The sequence below is a fragment of the Saimiri boliviensis genome, chromosome 12 (genome assembly GCF_048565385.1).
Source record: "Saimiri boliviensis isolate mSaiBol1 chromosome 12, mSaiBol1.pri, whole genome shotgun sequence".
In the NCBI taxonomy this organism is placed as follows: domain Eukaryota; kingdom Metazoa; phylum Chordata; class Mammalia; order Primates; family Cebidae; genus Saimiri; species Saimiri boliviensis.
This window is the reverse complement of record NC_133460.1, coordinates 54,911,246-54,933,922: the sequence shown is the minus strand read 5'-3', so window position 1 is coordinate 54,933,922 and position 22,677 is coordinate 54,911,246. Positions and strand designations below refer to the sequence as shown.

Here is a 22,677-nt window from a genome sequence, read left to right as displayed (position 1 = left end):
AGAGAATGAGCAAGAAGACTGACTTCCATTTACTCCGATTCACTTAGAACATGCTAAACACCTACCATGTACTCATACTATGCTGTGTATAATGGCAGATTGAAAGAATGGTACAGACTAAGCCTTAAAGGAGCTTACAGACTCAGAGGACATGAGAAACACGCAGATGTTAATATGATGAAGCACAACTACCTTTGATTAAATGCCCAAATAAAAGCTCTGGTAAGTAATACGAGCAACAGAACAGGAAGCGCTCAATGTGGGACAGGAAAGTTGAGGAAGCTCTATTAAGAGCTAGAATTTCAGCTGGATCTTGAAGACTGACTCATATTCAGAAAGACATAAAGAAGGCCAGAGGGAACTGACAAGAGGGGAGGCAGTGTAAACAATGACCCAAAGACTGGAACAAATATTACTCACTGGGCGAAGTGTGAGCTGAATTGAGTGGACTGGCCACAGGCCTAGACCTCAGGTGACCCACAACTCAAGGACATGGAAAATTCATCATTCATCTGTCTCCTTCTTCCCAAATGTTCCTCATAGCCAGCTTCATTGGCATCCCCCAGGGGCATGGAGTTCTGGGGCTCCCAGTGTCCCCTCACACCAGGCCTGCTCCACTGGACCCACACAGGACCCCCCTAGATTCACCACCATGAGTCACAAACTTCCTTCTCCCAGCTCCAAGGGCTGTGCTTTCTTTAAGAACCCATCAGATTGGTCAGACCTGGAAGTGGTCAATCCCTTCACCCATTTAACATATTACAGTCTTCCCACTGCAGCCTCTCTGTGCTAACCTGAGATCAGTGGTTCTCAACCATGGGTGATTTTGAACCAGAGGGACATTTGGCAATGTCTGGAGACATCTTTAATCGTCACAAAGGGTGTGTTACTGGTACCTAGTGAGTAGAAGCCAAGGATGCTGTTTCACGTCCTTCAACATATGGGACAGTCTCCCATAACAAACAATTTTCTGCCTAAATGTCAACACTGGCAGGGTCACAGTGGAATGAATATAAACATTCACAATATTTTTCTGAACAAATTTATTTTACCAAGATGGAGAACTTTCCTTTTTCTTTGCTATTTTTCTTAAATTTGACTCAGATTCATTCACTTTCAGAAGGTGTACCCCCAAATTCCAAGAAGCTTCCCAGGGCAAAACAGCCTGACCCGTGGCATCCCTGCTTAATCTGCTCCCCAACCCCCAACCACTCCCCCACCCCCCCAAAAATATAAGAATAGTGTCCTAGTGGCGGGGCACTCTGGCTATGAAATGTGCTTTGAATTCCTGCAAATGACCCATATATGCCTTAAACTAACTAGAAATGACAGGATATTAAAAGCCAGTACATTTTGTACCTTTTCGGCGCTTCCAAAGCCAGACACACTTTAGGTACTTACATTTTAATAGGAAGGAACCTCATTACCCAAAGATTCGCTATTTGAATACTTTCAGTTTTAAATTTGCATAGGGAAACAAAGTCATCATAGCTATTCACTAGCAAATTGACCATTTATATAACCAGTTCCCATTCAAACTTCTCTTCCAAGTAGCATTCATCCCTGATCCTTGTATCAACAAGTCAGGCCCATCTGACGGTCAAATGTTGTATAAACCCCTGGCGCAAAGCAACTGCAAAATGAAACTGAAACTTCTGCAAAAGATGTGGGGTTTCATGAACTCAAATGAAGTCAAAGAGAAATGCTCAAATTATACTCAAAACCATTGATTCTACACCCTTAGGCCAACGGAAAAAGCAAAAATTAAGTTGATAACAACGTTTTATAAGACTGACTTAAATACTGAAGGATTAAGAAAGGCTCTCATAAAATTGATAAAGTCCTAATTTTACAAAAATAAACAACTTTAATGATTGTACAATAAAAGCAAACATGGAGTAAAAGATATATGGGGCCAGCGTATAATTCTGTCACAACACTTAAGGAGAAAAATTAAATTAATAGTTGAATTGCTTTTCTAAAAATTAGACCATAACTGCAGCTACAACTGAAAATGTTTTTGATACAAAATATTTATATCATTTTGAGTTTCGGCTTGCAAGATTAAATTCCAAACATTTTATTTTCTAGATTTACTATTACACACCACTTTCCATGTAAGTTGCTTTGCTTTAGGTAGTCTTTTCCAGGACTAATTACCTTCCTACCATGGGCCTCTCCCTGAAAATCCTGACCACCTGAAGCAACCACAGAGCTGCAGGACCGGCTGAGTCCCTCTCCCAGTCTCAGCTCCTTGCCTAACTTGCCTTTCCTACACCTGGTGATTCAAGCCCCAGCCCACACCCTTCTTTGCAAAACCTACCACCTCTGTCTGACAGTCATGCCTGATTCTCAAAAAGTAGGAACTAGAATGTATAAAGAAAGAAGTCTGAAAGCAGAAACAGTAGACCTTCCAAGATCCATACCCAAATCTCATCTTTCTCAGAGCAAAATTCCAACTCCCAAGCAGACCAGACCCTGACCAAGCTGGCTCCTGTTTCCTGACTTCAACCTCACCTTAAATCTCTTTAAGCCTCATCACCTCTCTCATTCACCAGCCACACAGACCTCCTCTGGTCCTCAGACTCGCCAAGCATTTTCATACTTTGCAGCACTGGCATGGGCGGTCCTCTCTCTCGGGAATGTTCCTCCCCAGGTCTTTTCATTCTGATTCACACACCTCAGCATAAATGTCCTCTCTTGCGATGACTTTTCTTACCAACCTATATAAAGTGTCCTAAATACTCTACATGTACTTAATAGGGGTTGAAGAACTCTTGGTTAAATGGATGACTAGATTAAAAAACAATACACAGATGGAGGGAAGGAGGGAGTGAACCTGTGTAGAGTCGGCCAGTATCTGCTGTCAATAGCCATTATCCCCTACGGCCATTTTCCAAGCAATTGTTTCTCTCCCTTGGATCATTTGAGACCGAATCAGTGAATCCAGAGCTAGGCAGGGAAGAGCCTGATTAAGGTCACCGCACCAACCCCGAGGGACAGTTCCCTATCATCCATTCTCTCATGCTTTATGTCAAGTCTTATTTCCAAGCCCTCCAGTGGCAAGGCATCTATTACCTCCCCATGGACATGTCCACACACTCGCCCCATTGTGAAATTTGTCCTGATTTTCCCAGCCTAAATTCCTCTCTGCTTAACTTCACCGCATTACTCACAGCTATCTCCCTCTGGACTACAGCAAAAGACAACTCTGTAGAACTCACTTTCTCCTCCTGGCTTCCCACAAATTCCCAATTCGGCTCCCTATTCCTTGATGAACTAACGTGGCATGAGACCCAAGCAAGAAAAGCTTCCACAAATGTTCTGAATTAGAACTCGGTTACCACCGGTCTCACTTTTCCCACCCATCTCCCATCCATCATTCTCTTGCCCCACTCCACCCTCAGCCTCCCAAGGCCAATCTGGTTTTATTTTCCAATTACACAATTCTTTCAAAATACAGTTCTGTGCTTGAATATTCACAAAAAGTTTCTGGAAGACTATACAAGAAGCTGTTAGTGATGGTGCCCTCTGGGAAAGGAACAGCTATGGGGAAGAAGACTTACTTTTGGCTATTTTATGCTATTTGCATTTTTAATTGAGTGCATATACAACTTTTTAAAAATTGTGGTGAATTACATATAGCATAAAATTTACTGTAGTAACCACTTTTAAGTATGCAGTTCCATGGTATTAAGTATATTTATATTGTTGTGCAACCATTACCACCATACATGAAACTTCTTCAACTGCAAGTTTTTAAATTAAATTTTTTTGAGAGACAGGGTCTCACTCACACATACAGGATGGAGTGCAGTGGTGAGATCAGAGCTCAATGCCACCTGAAATTCCCAGGCACAAGGGGTCCTGTGCCTCAGCCTTCAGAGTAGCTGGGGCTACACATGTGTGCCACCATGCTCAGATAATTTTTTTATTTTTTGTAAAGACAATGTCTCGCCATCTTGCCCAGGCTGGTCTCAAACTCCCAGGCTCAAGTGATCCTCCTGCCTCAGCCTCCCAAAGTGCTGAGATTATTGGCTTGAACCACTGCACCTGACCTATTTTTTTTTTTTTGAGACAGAGTCTAGCTCTGTCACCCAGGCTGGAGTGCAGTGGCATGATCTTGTCTCACTGTAACCTCCACCTAGCCAGTTCAACCCATTCTCATGCCTCAGCCTCCTGAGTAGCTGGGATTACAGGCATGTACCACCACACCTGGCTGATATTTGCATTTTCAGTAGATAGGGGTTTCACAACATTAGCCAGTTCTTGATCAAGCAAGACAAGAACAGGAATGAGGATGTCATGCCCGGCATGAGCAATCGGAAACAAATGACAATACTGCTTAGCTAATTTTGAAACGTTAAAAACTTTAAAATATAGGATAACAGATACTTGATACAAATTTTTAAAAATAGAAGAAAACGAATGAAATACAAAAAAAATAAATAAACGCAGCTTTACCACCCCCCCCACCATACTTATAATAATGATGGACCAAAATAAGTATGTATGTTTGCATTCACATATAGAGAACAAGACATCTTAACAAAACAGAATTATGGCTATCACAGCAGTTTCCAAAAAAAATTATTAGCCTTATTACTACAAAAGTAGTTTGAATAGGAGCATTCCAGCTGTTAAATGTGATCATCAGAATGCTGTCAATTTTCTCGGCCACATAGTCTTTTTCTGCAGTGAAGAACATCTTGCAATTAAGAGATTTTCTCACTTCTTAATAATCCTCAGTTGTGGAAGATTTTTCTTGCAAGAATCCAAGTGATCATATCATACTTGGCTCCTTTTATATAATTTTACAAGTTGCTGGAAGTGACAAAGACTCCACCAATTCTGTGCCCATTTGTTGTAACAGCCATGGGACAGCACAAAGATGGTGATTTTGTGTGTCTCCGGTAGCTGTCCTCAGAGTTAAACTTCCCCAGCCTGACAGCGTGAAGGCTGAAGCAAACCTCTGATTACAATTTCTTAAATCAAAACACTCTCTCGAATCTCACAGGCTTCATAGGACATGTACACTTTGCCTGTCTCTGATGGGTTCCAGCTCCCATTATGTCTGACTTCTCCTTGGAGTAAGTGTTCTTTCAACACTGATATCTCACGTTTGAATTGCAGGTGCTAGCCAATTCAAGAAAGGCTAGATGTCTGAAACCGGAGATGTCTATGAAACCAGTTATATTTAGTTTTTCAAAAACAGCCCTAAAGCATTTTACTTTGCAACTCAATTATATTTGTTCCAATTCTCTCTCACACACACATACTCACACACACACACAGACTCACACACAATCCCATTGTACTATAACACAGTTGCTTTTTATACTAAAGAACCACAAAGAGCCACCTGGCTATCAGAGTCAAGTACCCTGCCATGATGTAAAACTAGTCTTTTCCAGGTTGAGCAAAGTTTATTAATATAACAGAAGCTGGGACTAAAAGACCACATTTGAAGAAAAGGAACAAGACCTAGAAAAATATTGTGTCTGATGCTACCCGGAGACTTGGAAAATGGTATGTGACCTGAAATGAAACATAATACCATAGTGAAAAGAATGAAATACTACGCTAGGATCTGAAATACTTACATTCAAATCCCAACTACAGTATTCACCAGCTGGCTTTCTTTCCTTAACTAAGTTATGACCTGAGAGTCCCCTGACAAGGTTCTTATGGGAATAAAATAGATAATGCACAGCAAAGAAATTACTAGGGACATTTGTACAATAATGTGTCCCTTTTCTCTCCTATAGAGGTCCCTCCCATAAAGTGCATCAATGAAGGAGAATGGGCTGCCCAAGAATAATGCCAGTCCAACTTCTGGGAGTGCTGAGATGCCAGCGCCAAGACAATTAGGTGCTGTACTAGATTCCCATGGCTGTTACAATAAATGGGCACAAAATTGGTGGTTTAAAACAACAAAAATTCATTTTCCCACAGTCCTGGGGGCCGGAAGTCCGAAATCAGTGCCGCTGGAATATATTCTTTCCAGAGGCTGTAGGAGACAATCTGAGCCCTGCCCTTTCCCTCGCCTGCTGCCTGCAGCTTTCCTTGGCTTGTGGCTGCATCACTGCAGTCTCTAAGGCCAGCCTCTTCACATCTGGTCTATCTTCAGATCACTTTCTTTGCTGTGTCTAGCTCAAATCTCCCTCTGCCTCTCTCAGAAGGAACTATATGATTACATTTGGGACCTTTCATGAGAATCTTTTGAGCCCAAGATCCTTAACTTAATCACATTTGCAAAGACATTGCCATGAAAGTTAATGCTTACTGGTTTCAGGGATTAGGACCTGACCTCTTTTCGGGGGACATTTTTTAGCCTACCATCAGTACCAAAGACACAAAGTGCATATATATCAGATGGCTCTAATCAAATAAGTTTTTAAAACTTCAAATTATCCCTTGAAGTAGAAATCACCTTAAGTCTTCTGGGATAATTTACATTAGCAGATGAATGAATGACTCTTCCTGACAGCACTGAAACTATCATTAAATGGACAATGAATTTCATTCAAGGAAAAAAAATCAGAAAAGTAAGTTTCAAAGGATCCATTACCAGGTAGGTGGGAATCAAGAGGCAGTAGGAACAAGGCGTTAGAAAATGTATGCAGCCAACAAACATATGAAAAAAAGCTCATCATCACTGGTCATTAGAGAAATGCAAATCAAAACCACAATGAGATACCGTCTCATGCCAGTTAGAAAGGTGATCACTAAAAAGTCTGGAAACAACAGATACTGGTGAGGATGTGGAGAAATAAGAATGCTTTTACATAATTGGTGGGAGTGTAAAATAGTTCAAACATTGTGGAAGACAGTGTGGTGATTCCTCAAGGATCTAGAACCAGAAATACCATTTGACTCGGCAATCCCATTACTGGGTATATACCCAAAGGATTATAAATGATTCTACTATAAAGACACATGCACATGTATGTTTATTGCAGCACTATTTACAATAGCAAAGACTTGGAACCAATCGAAATGTCCATCAATGATAAACTAAAGAAAATGTGTCACATATATACCATGGAATACTATGCAGCCATAAAAAAGAATGAGTTCATGTCCTTTGCAGGGACACAGATGAAGCTGGAAACCATCATCCTCACAAACTAACACAGGAGCAGAAAACCAACCACCACATGTCCTCACTCATATGTGGGAGTTGAACAATGAGAACACATGGACACAGGGAGGGGAACATCACACACTAGGGCCTGTCAGGGGATGGAGGGTAAGGGGAGACAGAGCATTAGGATAAATATCTAATTGCACACAGGGCTTAAAACCTAGATGATGGGTTGATAGGTACATCAAACCACCATGGCACATGTATACCTATGAAAAAACCCTGCACGTTCAGCACTTATATCCCAGAAATTAAAGTAAAATAAATAACTTACTTAATTTTTAAAAAAGAAAATAAATTAATATTTTAGCAAATCTAAAAAAAAGAAAGAAAAAGAAAAAAAGAACAGCATGCAAATCCCATGGAAGGGTTCACAAGGAAGAAGCAGAAAAACATCCCTCTCATGCCCACCTCGGTGGAAAACCATTCCTATGTACCTGCCAGGAGGGAAATGAGAAGCTCCTACCACCAAATGTCATTCTGCAGCTTTATTCTTCCACTCCTTCAGCCAATGCCTTTTGAGCATGTATTATATACCAAGTACTGCCCACAGCACTGGGGACAGAGCAGCAAACCCAAAAGATAAAGATGCTTCCTCTCTGAAAAGCCACATCCTAGTGAGAATTAAGTCAGTTCCATGTAGCACTTGTTTATAGAGGGCCTACTCTGGGTCAGACACCTTGGGGAACAAGATAAAATCACTTCCTGTACTGAACTTACTTTGTAAAAGTAAATTGGTGATATTTCCAAGAAAGTGGCCTATATTCCCTAAGTTGAACACCTAACCCTCCAAATAATCTAGGCCAGCCGAAGGTCAGTACAGAAGCCTGAAGCACTAAGAAAAGCCACTTCTTCCAGCAGACATTTTTTAGGATACGGTATAGTACCTAGAGCCACTGTTCTCCATGCCCTCCTCACATCACAGCCTCCTGTAACGGATTCTGAGCGCTCCTCCTGTCTATCTGACTGCATACTCCATGCTTCCCACAGGAGGGCTGCATGATTAAGTGGCATTCAATCTTCTCTGCTGGGAGATGTCAGGCCCAGCGGCATCATGACACACAGTGGGCACCCCAGAGGCTGAAGGGGGAGAAATCCTGAGCAAGTGAAGAGTGGGGAAGTGGGGCGGGGGTGGGGGAAGAGGCGAAGGTGGCTTCTTTTCATTCTGCACGTGAGCTTCTCTGGGTCCCATAAATTCCTCTGCCCTGTATATTTCACTCAGCTGTCTAAATGAGGTTTGCTCATATAGCCACCACTGTGCGGAATCAATCATGCCCTTCTGCACGGAATGTTAATTGTGTGCCTCTCAAAAAAAAAAAAAAAAAAAAAAAAAAAGGAGCATACCACAGAGGCCTTAGAAAAAATTCAAAACCAATTTTTTGGAATTTACAATACTTTTTAAATTGCCATGTGAAGTAAATAGTCACATACATAGGCATGATCCAGCTGCAATCCAGGTGCCTTTTTCAAGGCTAGGGAGAGAAATATTAAGAAATCTCTTCACACTTCCATCAATTGTTCCACACAACACTTCTAGAGCCAGCTGCTGAACTGCCTGAATAAAGAAACCCTGAGTACTCTCAGTAACTATTGTCCTCAGTTAACTCCACACAAAACAGCCCATTCAAATTAACGTGGGCTGCAAGTCCTCCTTTATATCTAACAGGCGTTGGCTCATCTCAGAGGTGGGAAAAGAAAAAAAAAAACACTCTCCTCTCCTCCTCTTCCTTATACCCAAAAGCAAGAAATGCAGGAAGCTGATTATTACAAAAGTAAAACTAAGTAGATGAGTGACAACTGAAAATGTCTTCACCAAGTCATCTTCTAAGTGCCCGGGGCCCAATAGTCATGTCTATTTCTCTTCCTATATCCTTTCTTTATTTTACAGAGGTCACAGTATTAAACTAAAGATCATGTGCTTAAAGAGGGCAGAAATGTTTTAAACACACATGCATGTGTGCACATGCACACACACACACACACACACACACACACACACACACACAGGTCTCTTGCAGGGAGGGCAACAAGCTGACTCCACAGCCGGACCCTTCAAGGATCCCATTGTTTCCTAAAGGACTGGATGGACACAGTGACAACCAGATTGCTTTCCACCACCAATTTTGGAAACGTGAAAAATACGGTTTGCTGCTTGCTGGTATGTGGTCCAAGATGACTCATAAATCTTCCTTTATCTCCTTCGTGGTGTTAGCAGAAAAGGATGAGTTGCTTTTTTCCATCTCATTCTCCCGTCTATCTGTCTGTTAGCCGTGCCCTTGAGCAAAGATTACTGATGCCCTGCCTTTGATATATGACACATCACCCACAGCAGCTTTTCATCAAGTGAATTAACCTGGAAAAATGCTAAACCCACCTGCCAGTTGCTTCCAAACTTTGCACAATTCCTTTGTGTACTTCCTCTCTACCATGCACCAGCCAGAAGGGTAACCTGAGCAAGCTAAAGAAACACGGAAAATTACGAGAATCTAAACGGGGGGGCTCTGTGAACTCACTCACTTGCTGGGAATAGGCTGTTTTTGCATAAAGACTTTCCGAGGGAGTTTAAATGAAAAACCCCAGCTCAACCACAGTTTAAAATGCTTTGCACCTGAGCTGGAAAATGCCATTTTCCCCCAAGTCGTTTACTCTGTGTGGCTGGAATAATGACAGGAGTCTTGGCAGCTGTTGATGACATGGTTACAGAAACTATTTGGTGACTTCCAATCAATAATCTAGATGGGCTGGGGAGAAACCTGGAGCAGGAAGGAGTGTGCAGGCAGGAGAAGGAGAGAGGTAGAAAGGAGAGGCTAAGACAGGAAGGGAAAGCAAGCTTGAAATGAATCTGGGCTCTTCTACCAGCCCCACCCTCAACCGGGGCTTCATGCAACCAGATTCACTGACAAGCAGTCCCTCAAGCCTCCTGATTATCATGGAAGAGTAAACAAAGACAGCACACTTAACGCTTGATACCTTGATGGAACTCCTAGTCTAAATGTTCAAACAGAAGACATGTTGGAAAGCATCAGTTTGCACCCCTGCATCATTCAGCTGGAGAGAGCTGAGGTTCAAAGAGAGCTGCTGACTCCATCCAAGGTCATTCAGCTAAGCATGGTGGAAACAGGATTGGAAACCAAGTCTCCCAACTCTAGAGCTCTATGCAATACAACACACTACCTCTCAACCAGGCTTAGGAATGCCTCTCCCTTCCCGCCTCCCGGCCTCGCAATAATAATAATAATAATGCTGATGATGATGTTTGTACTGATTTGAAAGAGCTAGAACTCACTGCCGGGAGAAATAAGGAAGACTTCAAAACTAGAACAAAGCTAGACTGCATCTCTTGTTTACCCAAGTCATAAACTGTTTTGCTCGATATCATCCTTGATTCTGATAATAAAGCCATTATTCTTTTCAAGGTGACTTGTCTACTGTGTGTAGCTCCTTGAAGGCCTATGATAAGAGAGATATTCCTATAATTTAGTCTTTAAAAAATGAAAATCCAAAGAACCCAAACCATCAATCATAACTTCTTGCCTTTAATTTTAAGGCAAAGTTGCAAAGATTAGGTTTTTGCTTTTTTTTTTTTTTAATGGTGTATTAAAAATCTTTCTCAGGGTCATCCTGGGCTTATTATACATGCAGCCCTATCTTCACCTACATTTATATTTCTGGCCATCAGGAACAGATTTTCTGCAATGACTCCAAAATCTTTCATTGTCAAGGAAAGATTACATTTTCTTATTCACTATACTTCCTATAGAAACAAAGGACATTGCTGGATTTTAGAAAAACTTTTCACAAATAAAACTTGAAATGAAAGTGGTGTTTTGCAAGTATCAGTCGCAAAATTAAATTATCCAAGACACCCTGTTCTCTGATTCCAGACATGAGAAAGGAATAATGTATGCAGACCCAGTGACCGATTAGAATAAAATAGATCTCAAGTCCACTAGGGAGTCCATTTCTTTCTTGGTAGAAAGAAATGAAATTTCCTTTTTTTGTGGTCAAGCTAACAGTTGTTCATAAAATGGTGCATCGCACTTTCTGATAAACCTGATTATGGCTGAGACCACATAGAGTTAACAATAAAATAAGAATAACATTTATTGAGGGCTTACTATGAGGCTAGGGATCCTAAAAACTTTACCTGCATCACTTAATGTCCCCAAAAATCCTATAAGGTGAATATTCTTATTAATCCCATTTTGTAGATAAGGAAACTGCGGCATGGAGTGGTTAATCACCTCGTCCAGGGATATATATCTGTAAGTGAGGGAGCCAAGATTTAAACTCAGGCAATCTGTCCGAAGTCCACAGCGGTTTACAAGGCGCATGTGATTCTGGTTTCTTGTGTCAACACGAAACTGCCTGGGCACTGCACATCTTCAGTTACAGCAGGGGTACCCAACATTTTGGCTTCCCTAGGTCACATTGGAGGAAGAATTGTCTTGGGCCACACATGAAATACACTAACACTCATCAAAGCTGATGAGCTAAGAAAAAAAAAAATCACAGAAAAATCTCAAATGTTTTAACACAGCTTACAAATTTGTGTTGGGCCGCATTCAAAGCCATCCTGGGCCACATGTGACCCACAGGCTGCGGGTTGGACAGGCTTGATTTACAGGAAAAACAAAACATGGTCTGAAAGCCAGCCCAGTGTCAAAAAACAGCAATGCCTAATCCCCTTGTGACTGTGCCCTGCACAACTGCCCTCTCGTTGAGAGATAAAACCATGAGGTCTTTCAAAAAGTTATGCCAGGCCTGGTGTGTGGCTCATGCCTATAATCCCAGTACTTTGGGAGGCTGAGGTGGAAAGATCATTTGACCTCAGAAGTTCAAGACCAGCCTGGGCAACATGGGAAAACCTCCTCTCTACAAAAAATATTTAAAAATTAGCCAGACGTGGTGGCACATGCTTGTAGTCCCAGCCACTCAGGAGGCTAAGGTGGAGGGACCACTTGAGCCCAGGAGGCAGAGATTGCAGTGAGCCAAGATCACACCACTGCATTCCAGCCTGGGTGGCAGTGCCAGACCCTCTCTCTCAAAAAAAAAAAATAGTTATGCCAAAATCTCAGGGAATTAATTTTTATTGTTTTTTAGGCTGCATTCTCCTTGCTTCCTAGATAGCCTTCTTTTTTATTGTGGTAAAATATATATACCATAAAATTTACCACTGTAAACATTTTTATGTATATGATTCAGTGGCATTAAGTACATTCACAGTTTTGTACAACTATCACTATTATCCATTTCCAGAAATTTTTCCTCATCCCAAACAGAAACTCTGCATCCATTAAACAATACTCCCCAATTCCCTGTCCCCCAGTCCCTGATAACCTCTGTACTTCTTTCTGTCTCTATGAATTTGCCTCCTCTAGGTAACTCATATAAAAGGAATCAGATAGTATTTGTCTTTCTGTGACTAGTTTATTTTACTTAGCATAAGTATGTTTAAGATTCATCTATGATGTAACACATCAGAATTTCATTCCTTTTTAACACTGGGTAATATTACATTGTAAGTATAGACTATATTTTTTTTATCCACTCCTCTGTTGATAGACATGAGTTGCTTTTGCCTCTTGGCTAATGTGAATGATGCTGCCATAAACATGGGTGTATAAATATCTGTTCAACAAATACCTGCTTTCAATTATTTTGGTTACAAACCCAGAAGCAGAATTGCTGGATCATATGGTAATTCTATGTTTAACTTTTTGAGGAGCCCATCTTCAACTTTTAAAAACTGTTTGAACATTTCTGCATTTCTGGTGAGTTCTATGCAGACAAGAACCTTAAGTCTTACATATCTTCGGATCCTGAGGCCTAGAATAATAAGAGTTCTCATTGAATTCTCAACAAATGTATTTTATAATGCAAAAATGGATCAAATCAAACCCTCACTCTCTCGTTGAGGGCAGGACGGCACACACGTGAGGCATCTCTCCTCACCACAGTTCACAATATGACTCAAGTCCACACAGCTGTCTCATTACCTGATTTTTCTCCATCACAAACACACACACACAAGCATGTGGATGCCCTGATGCCAAAGAACATCAACAGCACCCTAAGGCAAACATCAAAAGAGGTGAAAAGAAGTCAGTAAAGGATCAGCTATTTTACTGATAGATCGGAGGTCCTCACCCACCACCCTCATCCTTCCCTATCTACCCTGTCTGCAGTGAGTAGTGAGACGATCAGAAGAGATTTCTTTAAACTTTGCCCTTGCTGAGCCTTCTATTATAAAATATGGGGACAGGGGCAGGGGAGGGTGGTGGTGGTGATGGAAGGCCTTGCTTTTGCCACCATTTGAATATCAATACCTCTTTTAGTTCATTAATTCATCAAGAGGGTATTTTTCAACACATTAAATTCAATTTCAAAAAGAATGAGCTGACACAGTCAAATGCACACGACCAAAATCCATAGTGGGCTTCCCCAGCTGCCCTTTCCAGCCACTCTCAATCCCATCTTGGGGGTCCAGGCATCCATTACCCAGCTAATTGACAGACCTGACTTAGGAAGGGTAAACTCCGGCCTGTCATCTGGGCTTTTCATTACTTAAATGCATTCTGACTTGAACTATATTAATGGGACTCCAAATTTTAACTATTGATGGCTTTCAATAGGAATTTACATTTCTGTCCCCCTGGGGCCCACAAATCACTAATTCTCACCTGTGGTGAAGAGAGCCACAAGGGGGAATTGGTTTCAAAGACAGAAAACAGTGATAATACATGTACTCCACTTTCCTATGAGCAAATACACATAATTGTCTTTTCCCCCTTGTTCTACATTAAATTTTCAACTGTTTACTACATCTTTTAATGAAAGCAGTGACTGAAAAATATAAACATGGATACATAATTCCCAATGAATTGGTCTGACTATAACTTGTAAAAACTGGATTAATGGTACAAAGCATGTACTTTATAAAAATAGCCTGTAGAAAAAAGCATTAAGCAATTACAACTCTAGCTCTGAAGGTTCCAATATTATAGGGTAATATTTCCTTAATGTTAGACTTCATTAACCCTAAGATAATCTCTCATAAATTTTGCTGATTTTTAAGGAGAAAAAAATAAATTATGTTTATTAAACTACTGAATATGTTTATGAAAACAAGACATAATCTAGTGCCATAAACTTCTTGTCTTTATCTGAATGATCAAGAAGCTCATAAATAAAATATCACATAACAAAGTGAGTGTTAAAATTCATTACTGTAATAGCTATGTTCATGATCTATTTCATTAACAGTCCTCCACTCCTTGGATAAATGGGCTTCTTAGCCTACGAGAAGAAAGCCATTTACAAGACAAAATACTGAGCTGCTTTTTCTCATTTTCCCTTATCTCTTCTATTCCTAACTTTCTAAATTAATTCTTCTCTTAAATCTTATTGTTCCTTCCCGTGTAACTCACAGTACCATTAGAGAGAGCAGAGAGAAATAGAAGCAAAGAAATGGGTCTACAGAGTATAAATTAATTAGGGATCTAAGTGACTGGTGATGAGATTTGATGACATGGAGCCCCAAAGTGAATTTAGAGGCTTATCTTCTTAAAATATTTGAGAATAAAATACAAATAATAGAACTCCAAGAAATACTCAGTATATCAAGCAATCTACGCGAGCTTAATAACTAAACTCCATTTCCTGTTTAACTACACAGTGCAGCACCACTGATAGTATCCATGTACGGAATTTGCTAACCTTTATCTTCAGTGATTTTGCAGGTAATTTCATTTTTATAGATGCGTATACACACAAATACTCGAGAGAAAGGTGAGTGCTTTCCTGTGGTTTACCAAGAACAGACAGATGTGGATACATAGGACTCTAAACTCATAGGCGTAAATGTACCAAGTCGAATCACCAAGTGAACTTCATGACTGAAAAAAGAAAAAATACTGGCAAAGGAACAGTGGTTCTGTGTCCCACCCCTTGCAATTTGTTTAATCTTAATTCAACAGAGTCCTAGGATGCAGCATCCTCTACCCAGATAATAACCAGAGGATGCTGTTTATGATAATGGCAGAAATTAAAACAGAATTTTACAACCGCTGAGCTGAAAGAAGGCAAAACTCCCCACACGAATATTAAACAGTGTAAATAAAAAAGAACCCACTTGTTTTTATTCCACACTCCATGCCAATTTCTCTAGCACTGATTTACTACCAAGACCACACTCACAAAACTCTGCGTGGCTATAGATAATAAAAGTAACAATTAAACTCCACAAACCTACGAAGGGCGTGGAGTTATAACATAGCTCCTGCCCTCAGGAAACCTCCCCTTGGAGGACCCAGCCTAGCATTTGCCTCACTGCCACATGGACAGACTGTGAAAATCCTCTACTAGATGATAATACAGTGCGAGGACCAAGCAGCGCTGACCAGGCTCCAGCCAGGGCTGAGGGATGAGATGAAACTGAGTGGGGACTTCAAGAACAGACCAGATCTTGATGGAGAAGGGAACCCATATGGAAGGAATTTCATGGGCAACATTTCTCACAGTGGGCAGATTAGAGGTGAGAACTCAGCTTCTGACTTTTCAAACTGATTTGGCAACAGGAGGGAGCCCAGCTGGCCCTTCCCAAGAGGGCAGGAGGACACCCGGGTGGGGAAAGCAAGCTTCTAAGCAGCACTTCTGGCACCCGACTCACACCCTTTGCCTCCAACTACAACACAGGCTTCAGAAGGTCCCACTTCTGGTTTACTTGCCTCACCAGGGTTCAATAAGAAAATTCCCTGCTGGCCGGGCACTGTGGCTCATGTCTCTAATCCCAGCACTTTGAGAGGCTGAGGTGGTGGATCACTTGAGACCAGGAGTTTGAGACCAGCCTGGCCAACATGGTGAAACCCATCTCTACTAAAAATACAAAAATTAGCTGGGCGTGGTGGCACACACCTGTAATCCCAGCAACTTGGGAGGCTGAGGCAGGAGAATTGCTTGAACCCAGGAGGCAGAGCTTGCAGTGAGCTGAGATCACACCACTGCATTCCAGCCTGGGTGACAGAGCGAGACTCCATATTAAAAAAAAATAAAAAGGGAAAATTCCCTGCAAAAACTGCCCCGCAAACTTTACAATACAGAGTAAAGTGGTCTGCTTTAAATTAAAAAGCTGGCACCTGTTGAGCACTTACTGTGTTTCAGGCACTGTTCTAAGTATCGTATGTACCATCTTAACTCAGTGAATCCTCAGAACAGTTCCACTATGATCACTGCACACATTTTTTAAGGAGTGGGGGTGGGGGGAAGTGGTTAAGACACATGCCCAAGGTCACACATGCCCAAGGTCGCACAGCTGACAAGCAGCCAGGCTGGGATGTAAATACGGGTGGACCAATGCCAGGGCCCCCACTCCTAACCACTGCATGTGACAGGGATCACTGTGCGCTTTCAAAAACCCATTTCCTTGACTCCTGGACATACAGGTAGACATTCCAGCCTCTCTGCAGCAGCTGTGACCTGTGACTGAGTCCCAGCCAACGGCATGTGGGACACGCTGCGTCCCATCTCCAAGCCTGGCCCATCAAACCTCCTGTACAATTCCCTACATCCTTTCTCTTCCCCTGAGTGCTAACTGGGAGAAAAGCACCCAGCAGAGAACCTGAGGCCCCTAGGAATGGGGAAGGGAGGTTGGGAGGATAGCAGAAGGATAAAGGAGATAGATTTTAGGTGAGAAAGAAACTTTTATTGTGCTAAGACCTGGAAATTTGGTTTCTGCTTTCTGCCTTCGAAACCAGTTCCCCCTTGTGGCTGTCTTCACCACAGATGAAAATTTGGTGATTTGTGGGCCTCAGGGGAACAGAAATGTAAATTCCTATTGAAAGCCATCAATAGTTAAAATTTGGAGCCCCATTAATAAAGTTCGAGTCAGAATGCACTATAGTTCAAGACTAACATATGACACAAATCTGCCTCCTGAATCATCCCTCTGGCCTCAGTCCCTAAATGATTGGGAAAGTAATTCCAGAGGCATCATCAGGAATGTGGCATTCCAACAAAGGGATGAAGAAAAGCTCTTCAGAATCATTTGAACTAGAGCTGGAATCCAGGTCCTCCAATTTACTAGTTACACCACCTTGGACAAATTACTGAACATTTCTGTGCCTTGGAGCCCCACATGTAATACCAGCCCACAGGACTGTTGTGCAGATTAAGAGAAAACATGTAGGCAAAGGGTATAGGGAAGAGATGGGCACATAGAAAGCACCCAATCATTCTATCCTCATCACTATTATTGTTCGTTAAGGCTCTCTAAAAGTGAGCATCTGTATCGGTTAGAATAATGTTCAGATGCATAGAACAAAAACTGAACACTAAAATATCAATGGTCAAAGCAAGTTTGTTTATTTCTCTGGTACATAAAAGAAGTCCAAAGGCAGGCAGGCCAAGGCTAATATTGGGGCTCTCTAGGAAGTCATTGGGTTCCTTCTGACTCTGCTCCACCACTCCTAACATGTACTCCTAGTCCTCATGACCCAGTATGAATACTGGCAGTCCAGCCATCACATCCAGTTCCAGGCAGCAGACTGGGAGATATGAAAAAAGAAAGGAACACCCGCTCCCTTTTAAGAAGACTTTGTAGAAGTCCTACGCAATACTTGGACTTAGCCATATGACTACACCTAGCTCCTAGTTGCAAGGAAAGGGTTGTAAGGGTGGCACTATCTCAGCTAAAAACCAAGGATTTTGTCAATGTCAAGTTAAAGAGAATCGATATGGTAAGCAAACAGAAGTCTCTGCCCCAGTACAAGAATCAGTAAAAGAAGACAAGCTACACTGTCTCTAACTAAAAAGCTCTGGTAAACTTTAAAGAAAAAAATTCCACTGATAAGCAAAGAAACATCTAGTACATATCACCACAGTTTCCATTCTTGCTCCTCTGCAATCCATTCTCCACACACCAGCCAGACCAATACATTAAAAATGTAAACCATGGCCTCACTTAAAATCCTCCAAAGCTTCCCACTGCAAAGCATGTGGAGGAGTATGGATTTTATTTGTAGCATAAGGTCCCAGCTGGTCAGGCCCCAGGAACATCTCTGACCCCACTGCACACCACAGATAGCTATCCAGCACGCCACGCCTGGATAGCTCTTGCTGCCACTGATGTTGCACCATGCCCACTCCAAGGCTGCCTCAGCCTAGGACCTTTGCATTGTTTGCTTTCTTGGCCTGAATCTTGCTGTTCCTTGATCTTCCATTGACCGGCTCCTTCTTGTCACTCAGATCTCAGCTTAGACATCATCTTCTCAGAGGCTTCCCTGATTCCCAAGTCATAGCACAGCAGATCACCCTATCTTAATTCCTGGCGTAGCACTCATGAGCATCCGATACTTTTCTTGTTTACACATTTGTCTCTTTCCTCATTAGAATGCATGTTGCCATTAGAGTAATGTCCCTCTTGTTCACTGTTCAAACACTTCCCCCAAACCTCATCTACTGGAGCTCCTAATCATTATCTAGGTAGACATTCATTTATCTAAGAAATATTTGCTGAACATATGCTATGTCCCAGGCACGATGACGTAGTAATAAGATAGTGCCCCAACTGAAGCCATTTGTACTACACAAGCTGACCATACCTACATTAACACTGTTTCATTTAACTAAGACTTTTTTTCTGAGACCCTGAGCACAATAAAGTGATGTGAAAAGAACACAGCAAAGTGAAAGACTGCGTCTGTGTTGATAGCAGATGAAGGGAATGAGAAGAATTATTTTTATGACATCCTAAGAACCCCAAAGTAGAAAGCAGCCAAAAGTAAAAAAAAAAAAAAAAAAAAAAAAAAGAAAGAAAGAAAGAAAAAAAAAATGTCCATGAGGTCCAGAACAAAAGCTTGCCCAGCACAAAATCCGCTAATTATTTAATCCTTAAAAGATAGATTCATGCCCATAGATACACAGAAATGTTTTCCATAGGAAATCCATAGAGTAAAATTGCAGAAAAAGTTATACAGCAACCATCCATGGCTCCTATGGACCCTGGATGGACATGAGGCTGCAATAAGAACGTTCAGAAGATACGCAGACAGGTGGTGACCAAGAGAGAGAAAGAGGGGAGGGAGAGAGGAAAAAAAATTCCTGCTAGCTGGATGGAGGAAACAGGGAAAAGGAGAGAAGGAAGGGAAAACAAATCAAAGAAAGAACAGCTATTAAAAATGCTGAGTTGAAAATGTTTCAGATGGCCTCTGACATCTAATAAGTCATCTGTCTTTCTCAATACAGAAAAGTCATTACTTATGAGTGAACTAATACCAGCAACTGTGACAAGTAAAAACAACAAAGCCCATAAAAATATAAAAGTTCACCCCTTGCAGTTAGGCGGAAAAAAAGAATGTATTCAATTTTTCAGATGAAAAACATTTGAACTGACTGAATTTATTGTAATGCAACTTGTATTATATGCTGGGAAAATGAAAAGGGAAAAAAATATCCACTGCTCAGCCTGTCTTCAACTTTTTCTTGGAAAACAGAATACAATAAGTATTTTGAGAACATGAACTCTTCATAGCAGCCAGTCATAAATATCAACATGGCATCCTGGCTACAAGCCATCAATTCCCATAACAGAAGCATGAATTAATAGCACCATCTGCTCTGCCCACAAGACCCCTATAAAACCACCTCCTCACTGGGTACAACCTAGGCCTACCCACAGCACGAGGAATGCAGGTCAGATAAAGGAAGAACTGGAGAGTCTTCAAGCTAACCAGAGGCATGGGAGGATTTTTCTTCCCTGGGCGGGGCTGGCTAGAAGTAGTAATGTGCATATACAGAATAAAATCCAAGCACAATGATAGCACAAGGAGGTCATCAAGGGTAAAAGGAATCTTGCCTTCCCATAACCAAAACTCACTATTCTATGACACATCTTTGATTCCTCTCCTTCACTCCCACAGTCAATCCACCAGCAAATGCTGAGCTATCTTAAAAATAAAGCCTGAATCTCTTCACTTCCTTCCATCTTCACTGCCTGCTCCCCGGTTCACAGCACCATATCTATCCCTTGGACCACCACAGTGACTTTGCTAACTGGACCCCCTACCCCATGTCCATTCTTGCATGCCTAATGTCTAACCTGCAGCCAGCCTGGCTGTGAAAAACACAAATCAGATTGTGTCATCCAGTTACTTAAAACTCACCATGGGCTTCCCTGGTTTCCTATCACTCTTGGAATCAAAGCCAAACTCCTTTCTAGGCTCAGTCCTCTCCACAGTCTGGCTCTGGCCTCCCTCACCTCTGTCAGCATTCCGGTCCCCATCCTCCCGACCAGCTCATCAGCCCCCTTTCTCCTCCTTGCACTGGCCTGGTGCCTTTGCACCTGCTGTCCCCTCCACCCACACACACTTCTGAGCTCCCAGCTGCCTCCTCACCATTCAGCTCCCTGCTCAAGAGCTGCCTTTTTAAAGAGGACTGTCTTGGCTACCATGTCAAAATCAGGCCACTTCCTCCAAATTACTCTCTATGCCATCACTCTGTTTTATTAGAACCATAGGAAATTGTCTCTTTTTAAATTTATTCATTTATATATCACCAGTCACCTCTAATTGCAATATAAGATTCCCAAGGGTAAGGTCTCCACTGGCCTTAGGTACTACTGTATTCTCAGCACTTGCAACTAGTCCAGTGAGTGCCTGGCATATAAGTGTTCAACAAATATCTGCAGAATGAGTGGATGAGTGATATTACAGCTTTGTAGGGATTTAAAGATGAACAAGGTCCCTTGAGATTATCTAACTTATAACAACATCCATTTTATATATGGAGGAAAAGGGAAAAAAAAGTCAACTCATCTACCACCACAGTTAACATATAGCATAGTGCTCTCTTCTCCTATCTCAATCAGCCAACAATCTCAAACCACAGGCAAAAAAAACAAAAAACTTGAAACTTGAGGAAGAAAAATATTGTACAACCAGAAGAATCATAAAAGTAAGGTGGACACAGATCAAGGATAGTTGAGAGGGGCAATGCATGATGCAATTCAGACTGGAATTGGTCTCAGAATTGTTGGAGTAAATTCCTCCAGGACAAACCCAGTAAAACAAATCCTTTTACAAACCGTTAAACAAAAAGCAACAAACCCTTAAACAAACAAAAAGTAGCAACAAACCCTTAAACAAAAAGTATGCCAGAAGAAAAGAAGCTCATTGGTTTAACACGGGCTCATTACACGTGATCCTAGAGGGTCAACCCCAACACAAATAAGATAAGGGTTCTGCTCCTAGCTGTTTCTAACTCTCCCTAGCTCAGTTGCTTAACATGTCTGGGCCTCATTTGGGATCAAACCAGCATGACCCAAAACTGTGTCATTAGTGTACACCTTCATGACTTCACCTTACCAAGGTATACCACATGTACTAATTATTGATATTTTAACTTCCACAAATTGATTTTTAAAAGACATGTTATATCACTGCCATAATACAAGCCAATCCAATATCATTTGCCAATGACCAAACACAATCATATTTCTAAGTATCATAAAACAAAAATTATTACTAAATGCCAAATAACTACTCCTTATTAGCTACTCTGAGCCTCAGTCCCAATCTTTGTTTTAAAATATATATATTTTAAAACAAAAGTTTCTTTCTCTCTCTCTCTCTCTCTCTTAAAACTTATACAGCAGGAATATATATATATATAACAGCAGAAATAGATATATATTTAAAATATAAATACACATATATACATACGTACACATAATACAGTGCAAAGACATTAAAGAGCTTGTTATTCTCTCCTAGATTTAAACTAAGGGATTGAAAGAGAATGGCAAAGAGAAAAACCCCCTCATTATGTAAGTCCATGCCGGCCCATGCCTTGCCTGCCTCTGGATGCACATCCCACTTCAGGAACTACTGGTTTGAGCACACAATCTTGAGGGCCTCCACTAAAGTACTGCCACTCTGTGAGTGAAAATCAGTACATGTGACCCATCAATGAGAGAACCCCTGGATTTCATAATGTTGATGGGTCTGAAAGAGGATGTCCTAAGAGTAAATGAGAAACAAAGATCACTGCAGGGCCCTGCGGGGTGGGAAGTGGAAGATAGTAGTGACGGTGAGAACCATAGCAACAGCCACCAACATTAATTTGGTGCTTACTATGGGCAAAGGCCATGCTAAGTCATTGAATCCTCCCAACCCTTCTGTGAGATAGATACAATTATTTTCCTCATTTTATAGATGACAACACTGAAATTCAGCTAAGAAAACGAAGTTTATTTTGATGTCAGACAACTGAAATTATTTAAATTTCTCCCAAATATTTGTCTCCATGACCCACAGTAAAACACAGTAGGTTAGAAGTAGGTTAAAGTTTCTATATTTGACTGGTGCGGTTTTTTTTTAACCAAAAAAACAATAATTTCATATATTCAAAGTAATACATTTTACACTGAGGCCCAATACACAAAATACATATACACATGCATACATATATATGCACATAAACATATACAGATATATATGTGTATGTACATATTCATACATATATATCTGTATGTG

General features: G+C 41.2%; 1 protein-coding gene and 1 long non-coding RNA gene across 4 annotated transcripts in view; both read right to left on the bottom strand.

Moving 5' to 3' along the window:
* The window catches only part of LRMDA (leucine rich melanocyte differentiation associated), a 1,103,079-nt gene that overhangs the window by 772,229 nt on the left and 308,173 nt on the right, over window positions 1-22,677 (bottom strand). The window lies entirely within an intron of this gene.
* Window positions 1-22,677, bottom strand: part of LOC141580597 (uncharacterized) — a 51,893-nt gene extending 29,216 nt beyond the window's left edge. Inside the window, exon 1 of the long non-coding RNA XR_012512848.1 lies at window positions 1-22,677. This exon is cut by the window's left edge and continues 7,680 nt beyond it. This is a non-coding gene — a long non-coding RNA (uncharacterized LOC141580597).